This window comes from Panthera leo, chromosome F3, assembly GCF_018350215.1.
Source record: "Panthera leo isolate Ple1 chromosome F3, P.leo_Ple1_pat1.1, whole genome shotgun sequence".
NCBI classification, from domain to species: Eukaryota; Metazoa; Chordata; class Mammalia; order Carnivora; family Felidae; genus Panthera; species Panthera leo.
This window is the reverse complement of record NC_056696.1, coordinates 54,925,499-54,940,458: the sequence shown is the minus strand read 5'-3', so window position 1 is coordinate 54,940,458 and position 14,960 is coordinate 54,925,499. Positions and strand designations below refer to the sequence as shown.

Below are 14,960 nucleotides of genomic sequence, written 5' to 3'. Positions count from 1 at the left end.
CAGAAAAACTTCCTTTGATTTGTTAGTTTTCATAAGTGGGTTCTAATGAATGTTTTATGCAATATATCGATTCAGCTAGTTGATTTTTAAAAATCAGGTGCTGGGGCGCCTGGGTGGCTCAGTCGGTTAAGTGTCAGACCTTGGCTCAGGTCACGATCTCATCGTTGGTGAGTTCGAGCCCTGTGTCCTAGGCTCTGTGCTGACTGCTCGCTCAGAGTTTGCAGCCTGCTTCAAATTCTGTGTCTCCCTCTCTCTCTGCCCCTCCCCTGCTTGCGCTCTCTCTCTCTCTCTCTCTCAAAAATAAATAAACATTAAAAAATAAAAATCAAGTTCTGAATGACGTTACTGTACAATTGACCTTATTTTGCAGGTGGCCATTGCCACCGTATTGCCAATGCTAAAACGGACTCACCTTGGCTACAGCTACTCAGTTCAACATTTCAGTTCCATAAACATTCATCGAGTGCTTCTTAGGCACCATACACCATGCAAGGCCAGAAACACATGCACATCCCCCTAGGTGTCAATCAAGTAAATGGTCACTTTGAAATCAGTTTAATTTGTTAGCATCATAAAAATATTTTTTATCTGTTTAGGGCTTTTCTTTTCTATTCCCTGCAAACTACAGCTAATTGTCATGTTCCTTATTTGTTTGAGGAATTTCTACGTACTGGGTAAAGGCCTGATAACAAGGAACATCATGGATCGGGCATTTGGGGATTAAGAGTTTTAGTAAATGACAAAATTTTTGGAAATCCACACCTTTTAAATTCTGAGCAGAAACTAGCATGACTTAGAGTATGGATTCCTCTGATTGTGCTTCCTTTCCCATCAGGTTTCTATTCTAGGAAGAAGAGTTTCATGGAAGTCCAGGACGAAGTGTGTATATAGCCTTAGGTCTCAGTTAACAACCTTGTCTAATGCAGCTGGACAATGAACCTAAGAAGCAGGGCAGAAGGCAAGTTCAAATCCTCCTGGTTTTGGTTACACGCATGTGCGGGCCCACACACACACACACACACACACACACACACACACACACTATACACACACACACACACACACACACTACAGAATAACTCTGAATAAAATAAGTTATAATAAAGTAAGAAATGAACTATTAATATCAAGAAAAGGGTCTATCAGTATTGCATTTATTTATGTATGTATGTATGTATTTATTTAATTTTATTTTTGAGAGAGAGAGAGAGAGAGAGAGAGCAGGGGAGGGGCAGACAGATCGGGACCAGAGAATTCTAAGCAGGCTCTGTGCTACTGTCACAGAGCCTGATGTGGGGCTTAAACCCACAAAACATGAGATTATGACCTGAGCCCAAATCAAGAGTTGGACGCTCAACCACCTGAGCCACCTAGGCACCCACCCTATCAGTATTGCTTTTAAAAAGGCCCTTAATGATTCTAAATACCACATAAGCTTTCACAAACGCCTGTGTTCAAACATAGTACAATTATCCAATAGGAACAAACTATACTACTCATCATGTAACAAGTACTGTCACCTTTTAACTCTTTTCTAGAAAAGGAGGGAATGATGCCCCCATTCATTTATTTTTTCAACACTTATGTGATACTTATTATGTGCCAGATGGCATGAAAAATGCCACAAATATAAATTAAAATCAGGTTTCTAGCCCTGGAGGGTAACATTCTGTTTGGAAAGACAGACATCTAAATTTACAAAAACAGTTTTACATAATTTGTGCTATAACAATGGCTATTAGTGTTAATGTAAATTTAATACATTGTATATTTTGCCTTAAAGTTGTCAAAGCTGGTAGGTGCCAGAGGGGAGGTGGGTGGGGGAATGGATGAAATAGATAAAGGGGCTTAGGAGTACACTTATCATGATGAGCACTGAGAAATATATAGAATTGGTGAATCACTATATCATACACCTGAAACTAACAGGACACTGTATGTGAAATATACTGGAATTACAAAAATAAATAAATAGTTTTTTGAAATCATCCAAAACAACAAATCAAAACAGTTAGGAGAAAGTAATAATTGCAAAGTTTGTTAATTCTTGTGTATCATGGAATCTCCTCAGTGGGGAGAACATTCCTCTAGAGTTTTGTGCTCCCCAAGGATCCCTAAAATGGTTGAAACTTTATAAATACCTTATTTATGCTCCTGTGTATGAGATCCTTGGGCTTTCTATTTCACAAATAGCTTACCTTTACTGAACAATTATTATGTGGAAGCGTCTATGCAGGCATTATCTTATTTAGGCCTCATAGCAATCCTAAAATGTACAGTTTTACAGATGAGGTGCCAAAGGCTTGACAAGGTTGGGTAACTTGTTCAGGATTTCACAACTAGTAAATGACAAAGCAAATATTTGAACCAAGGTCTGTCTGCCTTAGTCCCAAACCCTGCTTTTAACCTCTAGATTTACTGCCTCTTATTTTGTATAGAAAGTTTCCATCAGCTTGTCTTCATTCCTGAGAAATGAATGGGAAAATCCAAATAAAAGGAATAGAGTATACAGTGTCTGTTGGTAATTAAGTACATTGGAAACTATTTAAATTGTAGGGAACCGTAAAAGAACGTGTAAGGAAGGGGTCTCCATTACTGTGCATCTTTGTGGGAACTGATTTGCTCCATTGAAAAACACTTTATTCCCCAACCCAATAAAGCAAGAGTTGGATCAGTGCTTCCTGTCTACGTTTTAACAATGTCTTTCTACCCTTGCCTTGAAGAAAGCAGTGAGAGTGAGGCGTTCAAAAACTTGCTGGTTCAGAGTGAGAAATCTGATGGGAAACCAGTTCTCTGAAATGGATCATTTCTTAGAATACCCAAGGCATTGTACAGGATGAAAATGAGTCTGGCTGGTGAGCCTATTTATAAAGTAAAGATTTTGATGAAAATGTATCTTGCAGCACATCTGGTTTGATTTAGCAAAGTCCACAGAAAGAGTGTATTTGCCTTAGAAGCCTCATCCTTAGGGGCTTAAGCATCCTGAATTATCCATGAATATTATCTAGGCATGAATAATACAGTGTTCTTGCCTTTATTAGCTACCTAAATCACTAGTCATGAGCATTTATTTTTGATGTGTCATGTTACTTTTCTGATGAGTCATGTTACATTACGCCCTCTTTGGCAGGGACGAGGCATGTCATTTTGCAGAAGCGAGTTACAGCCGGACGCTGAAAAAACGCATAAAATAAAATAGTTAGTCAGAAAACTCACCTGATCAATACACCTAAAATATCAAAGAGCTACAATAAAAAGTACAGAATCGTCACACTGCATGTGAGCAAACAACCCTCATCCAGGATACTCTTCACTTTACAATCTCTTCCAGGACTGGAAAGCAGAACCGAGTTTTCAGTTTCCAACACGCTTTCCCAACATATCACTCTGCTTGAAAACAATGAATCACTTCCCTTTTCCCAAATGCCAAACAACACGTGAGACTGAGAAGAACCCAGCTTGGAGTCAGAAAAATGTGGGTTAAAAATCCAGGCAGGCCATTTACTACTTCCGACTTCAGCCGAGTTAGCTATGTTCTCCTAGCTTTTGTACCCTCCATGTAAAAGTGTGCAGAGTGACTGTGTATTTTGAAAGGGATAACAGATGTAGGATGTCTTGCACAATGTCTGTGGAGTCAGTCACTAAGTGGTGAGGGCATTTCCACCGGTGTCTTGTCCTTTCAGAGATAGAACAACAAGATGCCTCTCTCCATGCGTTGCATTTACTTAATTCAACGAACATTTTATCTCTCTTTTCACAGTATCGGTCATGAAATAGTATGAAAAGGTGGCACGGCATATAAGCTATGAGTCAGAACTACTAGTCATGTATGTCCACAAATGAAACATTTGATCTGTCTGGAGTTCCCTTTCTCTATAATATGTGGGAATTGGAAATCGTCCTAAAGGTCCCTTCCATCTTTGACTTGGCTATAATCTTATGATTCAAACTTTCAAGAGAAATAAAGTCAGATCAAGGAAACGTTGGGTCCCTGACTACTCCATTGAATACCAATATAATTTGGTATCTGATGACAGATTTCTGTAGTCAGAGAGGAGACTTAGCAAATGGGCGGCCAGGCTGGAGACACAGTAAGGGTAAAAATGAGTGGTCGAAGAGAAACAAAATGGTTCCTTATCTGATTGTGACTCCTTGTCAGTATAGGGAATCTTATGGGCATATTGAATATTCCTCTAGACTTATGATAAAGTTGTGATAGCTACTTGATATTTATCACAAAAGCTTGAGATAAATGACATGAAATTAAAAATGGCTAAAAACTAAGACTATTATTAAGCTTAGGCCCTATTGTTTTACCATTACGATCAACAATAATCATAATCATGTTGATGTCGGTAAGCATCAACAGTATTCAATATCGAACATATGTTTGTCATGTTCACCAAATACAGTGTGTATTCTTTAAAGTAAAGCACTTATTTCACAGAGAAAATATCCACCGGAGGAAGACTCTGCCTTTAGGAGGGAGGGATCACATTTTCTGAAATAGTGAATCTACACAGGAGACTGGGAACCAGGAGGGGAAATGCGGCACTAATTTTACACGTTCAGACTTTTGAAAAAATATGTGGGTAGTGGACCCCGGAAACTCTGGAGCACTTCCTCCAGCTTCAGCATTCTGGAGCCGTGGTGACTTGGCTACTGGTACTTACAGTTTTGGTAATAATGACTAGCAACACCCTCAAAGCCTAATTTTATCTGTAAAATAAGGGATAGTAAGACTCTCGACTTAATAAAATTTCTACAAGGATTAAATAAGATACAGCTTTGCACATAATGGGTACTCAGTCGGCGTAAGCTATTATTAGTAGTCATGATAATATACTGCCAAGGAGTATTTGGAAACTCTAGAAATCAAAGCTTCCAATGATCTCATATCTAGGAGTCTAAATAAGATATTTGTAAACCTTCAACCATGCTAGGGTTTGGGTAGGTTTTTTTCTGGTAGATATTAAACTAAGGATATAAAACCGTTATGTCTCTTGAGAAGATTCTTTGTATACTCTAGAATGAAGAATATTTTTAATGAATGTAAGTTCCTACAATCCTTTTTTGAGAACTCATAGATCGGAAAGGGGTGAAGTAAGGGCAGACTGTGATACTCAGAACTTTTGGACCAATAAATTACATGTGGAAGTTTCTTAGAATGCACTGTATGAATCATAATGCAGGAAAGAGCAATCCTGGCTCCTGATTGGGCTTCTTAAGTTTAAGGCACAGAGATGAGCTGAACCATGACAAAGGAATTACCTAGAAGGGGCTATCCTTTGCTTGCTTTTCTGTGATAACACCAATGAAACAACTCAAGTAAAGAAATGGACGTCCTTCCAGGTGAAAGCAGCCACACTCTTTCTGTGTAATGTAAGCAATGTTTTTTCTTACAAGAACTTTCTGAACAGTTGATTTACCATGTAGGATTTGCTTCTGAAAATTCAGGTAAAACTACTAATCCGTTAGGAGATTTTCAAGCTTCAGAATAACAAAGTTGTTTGACATCTTTCTTGAGAGCTAGAAAAACATGTTTATAGGATGTTTGCTTCTTAAACAAGCACTTAAGGAATTTCATGTCATTTGGTATCAATGAAGATAAAACTACTATTCGCTGTTTGAGTCAGGGATCAAATAGCAGAAAAGCATGAATAAAATCTCAGTTGAGTATACATATATAATAATGAGTAAAGAAATAACTGAATTTCAACCAACTCAAATTGAATTTGAAGATAAGAAAGTTGTTTCTTGAAGTGACAATTTTTTTTTAAATACAAATTGCATGGTTCCCTTCGATGCTAATTTTGTGACTTGTAAAGTTCTGTTTTTCTTCCTTGTCTTCAGGATTGAACTGAGCATCTTGTAAGAGATTAGCAAAGGCACCCACAAACATTTCATTGCTTTGCCTTGTTTGGTTTTGACTGCTTCAATACCACCCTGATTCTCCCATTCTGGCTCCTCTGGACATAATAAAGCTTCTCCTGGAGTCACAGAAGCCAAGATAATCTCACCACTGCTCTTGAAGAGAGAGAGGTAGAATTCTCTCCTCTGTATACTCAGCAGTGTTTCTCTTCAGGGACCACCCAGTCTCCACCAAGTGCCATGTGGAGAGATACATTTTTTAATCCATTTGAGTGTCAACAGACAAATGGATGTATGCTACTAATTTTGTGTTAGACTGGGCATTATATTTCATAATATTCTAAATCTATGATAAATATGATATATTTGTGGAGTATAAGTTGATGTTTACTAGAAGAGTTCCTTCACAGACACGAAGTCACAGGGAATTTTAGGGATAGTTTTCATTATTTTGAAATAGTCCAGTAGTTTCCTAGGGAGTCAGATACCCTAGACCAGGGCCTATTGTTTTCCCGGTAAGATCCTATAGTAGAAAAACTAATCCTAAAACACCACCTGATGTCTTTTTAGTTTCTGGTAGCTCCTAGAGTTTCTTAGTTGACCTATGCACGACTTTCACTTACGGAATTAGTGACATTCATAGCTTCAAAGAGAAGACAGAACCAGGCTTTCACAAGGAAACTGAGCTCTGAGCTTCAGACTGAGTTTTTCAGAGCCCTTAACCGAGGTAATGATCTGAAAACTCAAGAACGTTTGATTTGTAAGGTCATGTTTATAAGAAAGACATGTTTGGGGGGAATCTAAAAACATGTTTTGCCTGGGTGTTATTTAATGTTTTTTCATGTTTATTTATTTATTTTGAGAGAGAGAGAGAGAGAGAGAGAGCATGAGCAGGGGAGGGGTAGACAAAGAAGGAGAAAGAGAATCCCAAGCAGGCTCTGCACTGTCAGCACACAGCCTGATGAGGGGCTCAAACCCATGAACTGTGATATTATGACCTGAGCTAAAATCAAGAGTCAGATGGTTAACCGACAGAGCCACCCAGGCACCCCTGCCTGGGTGTTATTTTAAAACTGAAGCTAAGACTCTTTGGTCTATTAGTTCAGTGAATGGGCTGCGGGGAGCAGGTGGAGGGAGGCAAAGGAATAGGCTGTGATTTCCTTTAGCTTAAAGCAGTGGACCAGAATATGGGTGAGTGTAGGGCTTTAGAAGAAGATGAGGCTAAATGAGGGAGGCAGAGGTCAGATGATAAAGCATCTTTCATGCCGTTCTAAGGAATTCGGTTTTGATTCCAAAGGGTAATAGGGATCCATGGAAAGATTTAATGCTGAGTAATATAGGTTTTCTTTTAGGAAGATTTCTCTGGTAGAAGTGAGGATAATTTTTTAAGAGACGTGGGTGTTGAGTTATGGTGTTAGGAAGTTAGGAGGTGCAATAATCCAGAAAAGGCATAAAGAGGGCTTAAATTAAGACAGTAAAAGTGGGGAGGAAACTTTTAGGACAGATTATTTAGGCATAAAATTTGTAGGACCCCATGACTGAGGATGTAGGGTAAAGAAGGAAGAGAAGGTTTATGGACTGACTCCCACATTTCTGTCTTAAATAGTGGTTATGCCATTCATGAAGCAATAGAACTGAGGGCAGAAAATGATGTTGGGGAAAAACAAAAGAAAATGATGTCAGCATGGTGGGGTAGAGTTGAAGACATTATGAGTTTGGAACATTTTAAGTTTGAGGAGATAGTTTTCAGGTTTGAGGAGATAGTTGAAAGGAGCTGAGGATTTAGATTTGAGAATCTAAATTTGGTAGCAGAGAATGTCAAACACCTGGGTGGGATTATTACCTACATATCCTCTCCCACTCTGATCCAATATTGTTTCTATCTCTTTTTCTGGAGAAGAAATTACCTTCAGGTTTTCACCCAGTATAGAATGGCATATACTTGGTAAAGTGCCTTGAATTTGTTCAGGACACAAGAATCAGGTAAATATGTCCATTATTTTCCAAAACAATTTCAATATATATCTGTGATTGATTCACTGTAAGCCCTTGTAAGTTAGGAAAAAATAGATTTATGTATCTTCCAATCACGCAAATTATCTTTGTATGCCCAGTCTTCATTCTCTTGATTGAGTTCTTAGGGAAGCGTTTCGAAGTAGACTCAAAATCTAGTTTAACTCCCTTTCCAGGTGAAGAACTTCAGCGCCCCTCCAGAAGGTCATCCTCCCGCTAGGACTTCCTACTTTCCTCTTCCTTCATTTACCTACTGCTTAGCTCTTTTCACCTCCAGTTCGTTCTGGAGTATCCGTATTCATTCTTTTCTATTTCCTTTTCTCAATACTTCTTCTAAGCATTCTAGATAACAAGTTCTCACCCAGGGCAAAGTTAGATGATGACAGTCCATGTCAATAATATTTGATATCTTTATATAGGAAAGGTGTGTTCTCTTAGGGTCATCATAAGCAAATGCCATTCTTGATACCCTTTAAAAATTGCAAGAGGAACATTTTTAACGTTTTATTTGTTATGTGAATTCTTGCACATTGGAAGAGTCTGATGGGTGTTTTTGTATCTACAACATGGTGTTGAAGTTGAGTCCGGATGATGTATAGTGGTACTGATATATTTTTTATGCTTCATGTACTAAATTTTTAAAAAGTTACACCTGCAGATTTTTATCTGTGTTCCATCAGCATAAATCCTCCAGGATCAGCACTTTTCAGTTCTCCCATGAAAAGTGATGAGGTCTTGCAAGGGCTGGGGTCATATGATCTGTCTCAGTGCTGTCTTAAACGGTGCCAGAAGCTAGGGCATAAAGTGAGTGCTATTTTGGCCACACTTTATTGAATTCCCTCTCCAGATGCTCTACATATTTCACTGCAGAATTAGCAACAGCAATCATTGTGGAAGATCATAAATGTCCCAACTCCTCTCTCAATCCCCAAACCAGTTCACAGCTACTACTAGCTGAAGATGATGACAAACTTATTCCATCCACCTGACAGTGCAAAATGGCCATGTGCTTGAGAGCTGTGGGGTGCCAAGGGGGAGAGGAGGGAGGTTAAGGGGAGCATCCTGGGAGTGCAAAAAGTTTGGCTTTGAAGTCTGAGACTTTTCCTTGCTCAACATTCTGTGGGTTTTATAGGGCCTAAGAGGGTAGCCAATAACCCTCCACCATGCTTCATACCCTGAGTCCCAAGCTGGACTTGTCGTTTTCGTTCCAAACTCACATAATCTTCCTGCAAGCTTTTGCATCCAAATCCATTTTAGCAGGTAATTTGCATAGCCAAACATTTCTTGCAAACTCTCTCTGGGGTGAGTTTACCTGGGAATCTCTACGGTGTCATCTGAAATAAAGTGACCAGGATTTTAGTTTTCATTTAAAACTGCAATCTAGCTCAGCAGTTCCGTCAAAGTGATGTTAATGCACAATAATATTCATAAGAGCCCATGCCTTGTGGGAGGGTATATTTAGAAGTTTTCCTTTCCATGCAGCTATTTAAGGCGTGTGGATCAGTCTCCTTAGCATGGCATCCCCTCAAATATAGTAAGTGACTGTCAGCAAATACGTGGCAAAGTCAAACCAAATCTTCATTTTCATGCTACAAGATGGGAATGAAGTACGCACCTCGACCACAGGACACTGCGATAGTTCTTATTATTGGTTATCTATGTGGTCGACATGACCTTGTAAGTAGCTTTCAGATATATTTCTCCAATATTTATTTTCTTGATCAAGCTCTATGAAAACACTGAGTGAAGCCACTTTCCACCTCTATGTCCATCAATAATTTGATATCTCCAGTATATGTCTTTGTCCAGCATCTGCCTTCTGGAGAGTTAGAAGTGTCAGGACATTCATTTATGAGAATGATGTATGAATTTCATGACACATATTTTTTTAAATCCTATGTTTCTTTATTTTAATGATTAGTGTCTTGGTGCTTATACTTTGGAATTAGACTATACTTTTAGGCCAAAAAAAGAGTCAAATTATCTAATTATTATAAGTAGCATCCACTAATTTCCCCCCAGTTTTTTTAGGTTATTGACTACAGTGACCATCAAATCTTGGGATTGTAACCCGATGAAAACTGTTGCATTAGAAAGCAGTTTTGAGGAGTTTAAACAACAAACTCACCTCGCTGCCTGCTTGATCCAGTTGATTAAATTATTTAAGGTGTGGATAGAAATGAATCGATGGAAGAACAGTCACTTTAGTGGCTTTAGGTTGATTTGAATCACATTACTTTCCATCTTATTTTGGTTTATTTATTTAAAAGTTCCACCCTCAGGCTCTGTTTAATTTTAGGGCCAACATATTCTGCCAATTCTTCAATCTCTGTAAGATAATCATGGGTTCTTTGCCCTGGAAGTTATCTTGAGAAATTGCCTTCAAGCAGAATCATATCTATATCAATCTACATGTTTTCATTTTAAGCCTCAAGAGAGGACAATTTCACAGCTGCTCCCTTTTCGACATCCAGAAAGGAAAGTCTTCTCTACTTTAAGGCTTCGTCTCCCCATTCACTACTTAGCACGTGTGTGTACGTGTGTGCGTGCGCATGCACACATACCCCTGACATTTGTAGCCCGTTTCCTGTAGATTCTTACTTTACAGAAACCTTTGTATACATCACTGACTTTACAGCAATTGAAAACACATCCTCCTCGGCTTCTTATCCAGCTTTCTCCTTTGGCTGGGGTTGTGAGGATGTTAATGGCGAATGGTGGGGGCGGAGTGAGGCCCCTGTTATCATGCAAGCAATTGCTAACTGTGGACCTCTGACTTTGTAATTTGTTCTTTATGGACTCGCCTGCAGCCAATAAGCAAAATCAATAGTCTTTGCTGAAAAGTAAGCAAGTGCCAGTGTGTTATGTGACAGGTGAAGATACATGTGCTTACCAGGGGTCAGGGGGCCACAGCAAATTTCTCTCTGACTTCTTTTCAAAAAGCTCAATCCCATTTAGGGAGCATTCGTCATTGGAAAACGTTGCAGCTGGGAATAAGAAAGGCTGCTGCTTTTCTTTTCTCATTTAACGATGTTTGTTTTCAACAGCCTGTTCAATAATGTCACTGAGAAGAAATTATGTGAGAAGAATAAAGCGCTTAGAGTCTATTTATTTATTCATTCATTCATTTCTGTAGAATAACACTAGCTGTTGCTTTCTCATGTATATTAATACAGCTGCCGTTGTCCAAACATTTGTTTCTTCTATTCCTTTCCAAGAAATAGGTAAGTCTCTTTCTATTGCCATGGAATTGATTACCTGTAGTTTAAGTCAGAGGAAGGTTTATATGAGCTTGATGGGAGACATATGTATCTCTAACCCAATGTTATGGTAGGACGTCAATCTACTCAATAATTTGGCTTTTGATAAGATGCCAACAACCTTTCCTGTTTTCTCCTCAGAGCCATCAGACATCAGGCAATCTTGGAGAAGGATATAAAATAAAAGACTAATGAGTGAAAGTGGATTCAAAAGAACTAAAATAAAATGGGTTTTTAATCTGTGATGTTTTATCACTGCATTTCTCCGTTTGGCTTCTTATAGTCCAATCCGTTCGAATGATCAGCTCAGAAAACAGAGTTTCAGTCTCAAGCAGGATTTCTTAACCTGGCATTAAACCAAAACAAGTAAATAAACTAGGGATTTTCTTTTCTTTTTCGTATTCAGGGCGTTTTGTAGAACCCGCAAAAGCCTGTGAACCTACAAATCTAGCAGTAACCAGGCGGGATGGTCAAAAGAAGAGAGTTAAGCAACAGCCCTGGAGCTGCCCCCTGGCAGAGTCTGAGAACATGGTTTCAGAGGGGCCTCCAGTCTGCCACTTTGACTTGGGAAGTTCTTCTAAAGGATAAATTAAATTTAAGACATGTTTATGTAGACTGTAGCTTGACTTTAGTGGTTTCTGTGGTTCATCGTAGGGAATTTGATTTTGTTCTTGTTTGACAATCAATTAGTCTATATTTTTCCAAATGTTTATTTATTTTGTTATTTTGAGAGAGAGAGAGATAGAGAGAACGAGAGCGAGTGGGGGATGGGCATAGAGAGAAAGGGAGAGAGAGAATCCCAAGCAAGCTCCATGCTCGGTGCAGAGCCCGATGTGGTGCTCGATCCCACATTTTTGCAGGCTGTCATTCTCAGAGCAAACATAAATGCTTTAAGAATCAAGATAGTGCAGCCACTGTGGAGTATGGAGTATTCTGCAAAAATATATATAGTAAATAATAAATAAGTGAATAAACAAATAAATAAATAAATAAATAATAAAATAAATATGGAGTATGGAGATTCCTCAAAAAAATAAAAATTGAATTACCATCTGATCCAGAAATTCCATTACTGGCTATTTACCTAAAGAATATGATTCAAAAAGACATGTGCACCCCTGTGTTTATTATAGCGTTATTCACAGTAGCCAAATTATGGGCGATCCAAGTGTCCATTGATAGATGAACGGATAAAGAAGATGTGGTATATATATATATATACTCACAGGCACACACATATACTATGGAATATTGCTCAGTGATAAAAAGAATGAAGTCTTGACATTTGCAACAACGTGAATGGATCGAGAGGGCATAGTGCTAGTGAAATAAATCGGTCAGAGAAAGCAAATATCATGATTTCACTCATACGTGGAACTTAAGCAACAAAACAAATGAAGAGAGGAAAAAGAGACAAACAGAAAGCAAAACAGGTGGGTAGCAGAGGGGAAGTGGCGGGGGGGGGGGGGAGACGGGTGAAACAGGTAAAGGGGTTAAGAGTGCACTTACGATGAGGGCTGAGCGATGTATAGAATTGCTGAATCGCTATGTTGTACACCAGAAACTAATAAAACAATGTATGTTAATTATACTGGAATTAAAATTCAAAAAAAATTTTAAGAGAACCAGTAAAAAACATAACATGATAACCAGCAAGAGCTGTTTTAGTGGTGCCATGAGTTGCTTTGAAATCCTTCAAGGAATCAAAATTCTATGGCATCAGAACTGATACGCAGTAAGATTAGGGTATCCCATTACATGAACTCATTACAATGAAAATTCTTACCTGCCAAAAGGGTACATAAAACCCAGCTAATACCTGCTTTCCTCATGTTATATTTAACAGCACAGAATTCCAGGGTGCAAAAATAACTGAACAGTATGTTGGAGTTTACGGGCCTTCATAAATTTCTCCCTAAGTACAGTGTAAATTCCCGGAGAGTAGAGACTGTGTCTTACATTTCATTGTATCCCTTTGTATTTCAATTCAGTCTTTTGTGAGCAAAATCTGAATCTGAATTTGAGACTGACATATATACACAAATTTATCTGCTGTGTTCACAAGTAAAATATATATGAATACATAAAGCTATGTCATTGTAAGATAATTTGGTTTTGAATTAGTTAAAAGGTATATATACAAGCTTCATTTTCATTAGCACATTATCACATTTATTTGGTATTTATGTTTATACTATGATAATAAGAAATAGGACGGAAGTCTTTCCTCTAAGAGAATTCAACACCCATTTCGAGAAGGTTTCCTACTGCACAGCCACGAAGCAATTACAGAGGGACAAATAAATACACTCTTTTCACCTAGAGATACAGAAGCTGCCAGAGAAAATGTAAAGCTACACTGCCCACTATGGTAGCCACATATGGCTACTGAGCACTTGAAATGTGCTAGTCAAAATGGACACACGATTCAAGTGTAAAATACACACTCTAGTTCAAAGAGTATGAGAAACATGTGAAGTATCTCATTTGTTATTATTATATTGACTAGATGTTGAAATGACAAGGTTTTGTATAGGTTGAATTAAACAAAATATGTTATAAAAATTATTTTCACCCTTTTCTTTTGATTTCTTCAAATATGGCTCCTAGAAAATGTAAAGTCTCACTTATGGCTCACATTATATTTCTGTTGAACAGAGCTGATAAAGGAGCGAATGTCCAAATTAAAGTAGGTTGTCAGAACCAAGTCTTTTTTAAAATTTTTTAAAAATTTATTTCTTTTTGACAGAGAGAGAGAGAAAAACAGACAGAACCCAAGTAGGGGAGGGGCAGAGAGAGAGATACACACGGAATATGAAGCAGGCTCCAGGTTCTGAGCGGTCAGCACAGAGCCCAACGCAGGGCTCAAATTCACAAACCATGAGCTCATGGCTTGAGCTGAAGTCTGACGTTTAACCGACTGAGCCACCCAGGCGCCCCAGAACCAAGTCTTTAGGTCCACTGAACCATTTGTATCAATATCATTTCCTGTTTATAGAGTCTATAATTATAAGACTGTCACATTTTTGTATATTTTCCACTTCAAATAAGACATCTAAATGAATAACTACATATGGTTAGGTATTTTATTTTGTTATGCTTGTTACAGAATACATTTCTAAATCAAACCAAAAACTTTGTTTGACTTGGCGTTCTGAGTTTTGAAAAAATAGATTTCACACTAGCAATCTGCAACCTTGTTTATTGATAAATAGGAACCATCTGTACGTTCTTCTCAGAGTAATAGTACGTACTTACTTGTTTGCCATCCTTCTCCTCCCCTGGCCTTCATGTTTTCCTTCATGGGTGACTCCAATGTCACTATTCCCTCAGGTTCATTCTATTTTTTTTTTATTTGGGACAGAGAGAGACAGAGCATGCACACACAAGCAGGGGAAGGGCAGAGAGAGACAGAGACAGAGAAAGAGAGAGAGAGAGAGAGAGAGAGAGAGAGAGAATTCCAAGCAGACTCTGCGCTGACAGCACAGAGCCCAACACAGGGCTTGATCTCACAAAACGTGAGATCATGACCTGAGCAGAAATCAAGAGTTGGATGCTTAACTTATTGAGCCACCCAGGCACCCCAAAGAGATATCTTAAATTCCAGCACTTTCCTGAAGCTCAAATACTCTATCCCTCCTGTCCAATCAGACAATCAGAAGAGAAGCAGTGTCTGGTGAGGATTTGATGTCTACCTCTGTGAAGAGAAAAGACTGTCTGCTGACCTCCCTGGAGGGCAAAGTGCCTTTTGGTTAGAAGTGGAGACTGTAGGCCCAGGCCTATGGCAGCGATGTAATTTAAAAGCTAGATCTCGAG

The 14,960-nt window shown here is 38.6% G+C and overlaps 1 long non-coding RNA gene across 1 annotated transcript; it reads left to right on the top strand.

Moving 5' to 3' along the window:
• The first annotated feature begins 5,249 nt into the window (after positions 1 to 5,249).
• LOC122212262 lies at positions 5,250 to 11,366 on the top strand. The gene is made up of 2 exons (XR_006199078.1): positions 5,250 to 5,382; positions 11,286 to 11,366. It is a non-coding gene; the product is annotated as an uncharacterized LOC122212262 (long non-coding RNA).
• Positions 11,367 to 14,960: the final 3,594 nt, after the last annotated feature.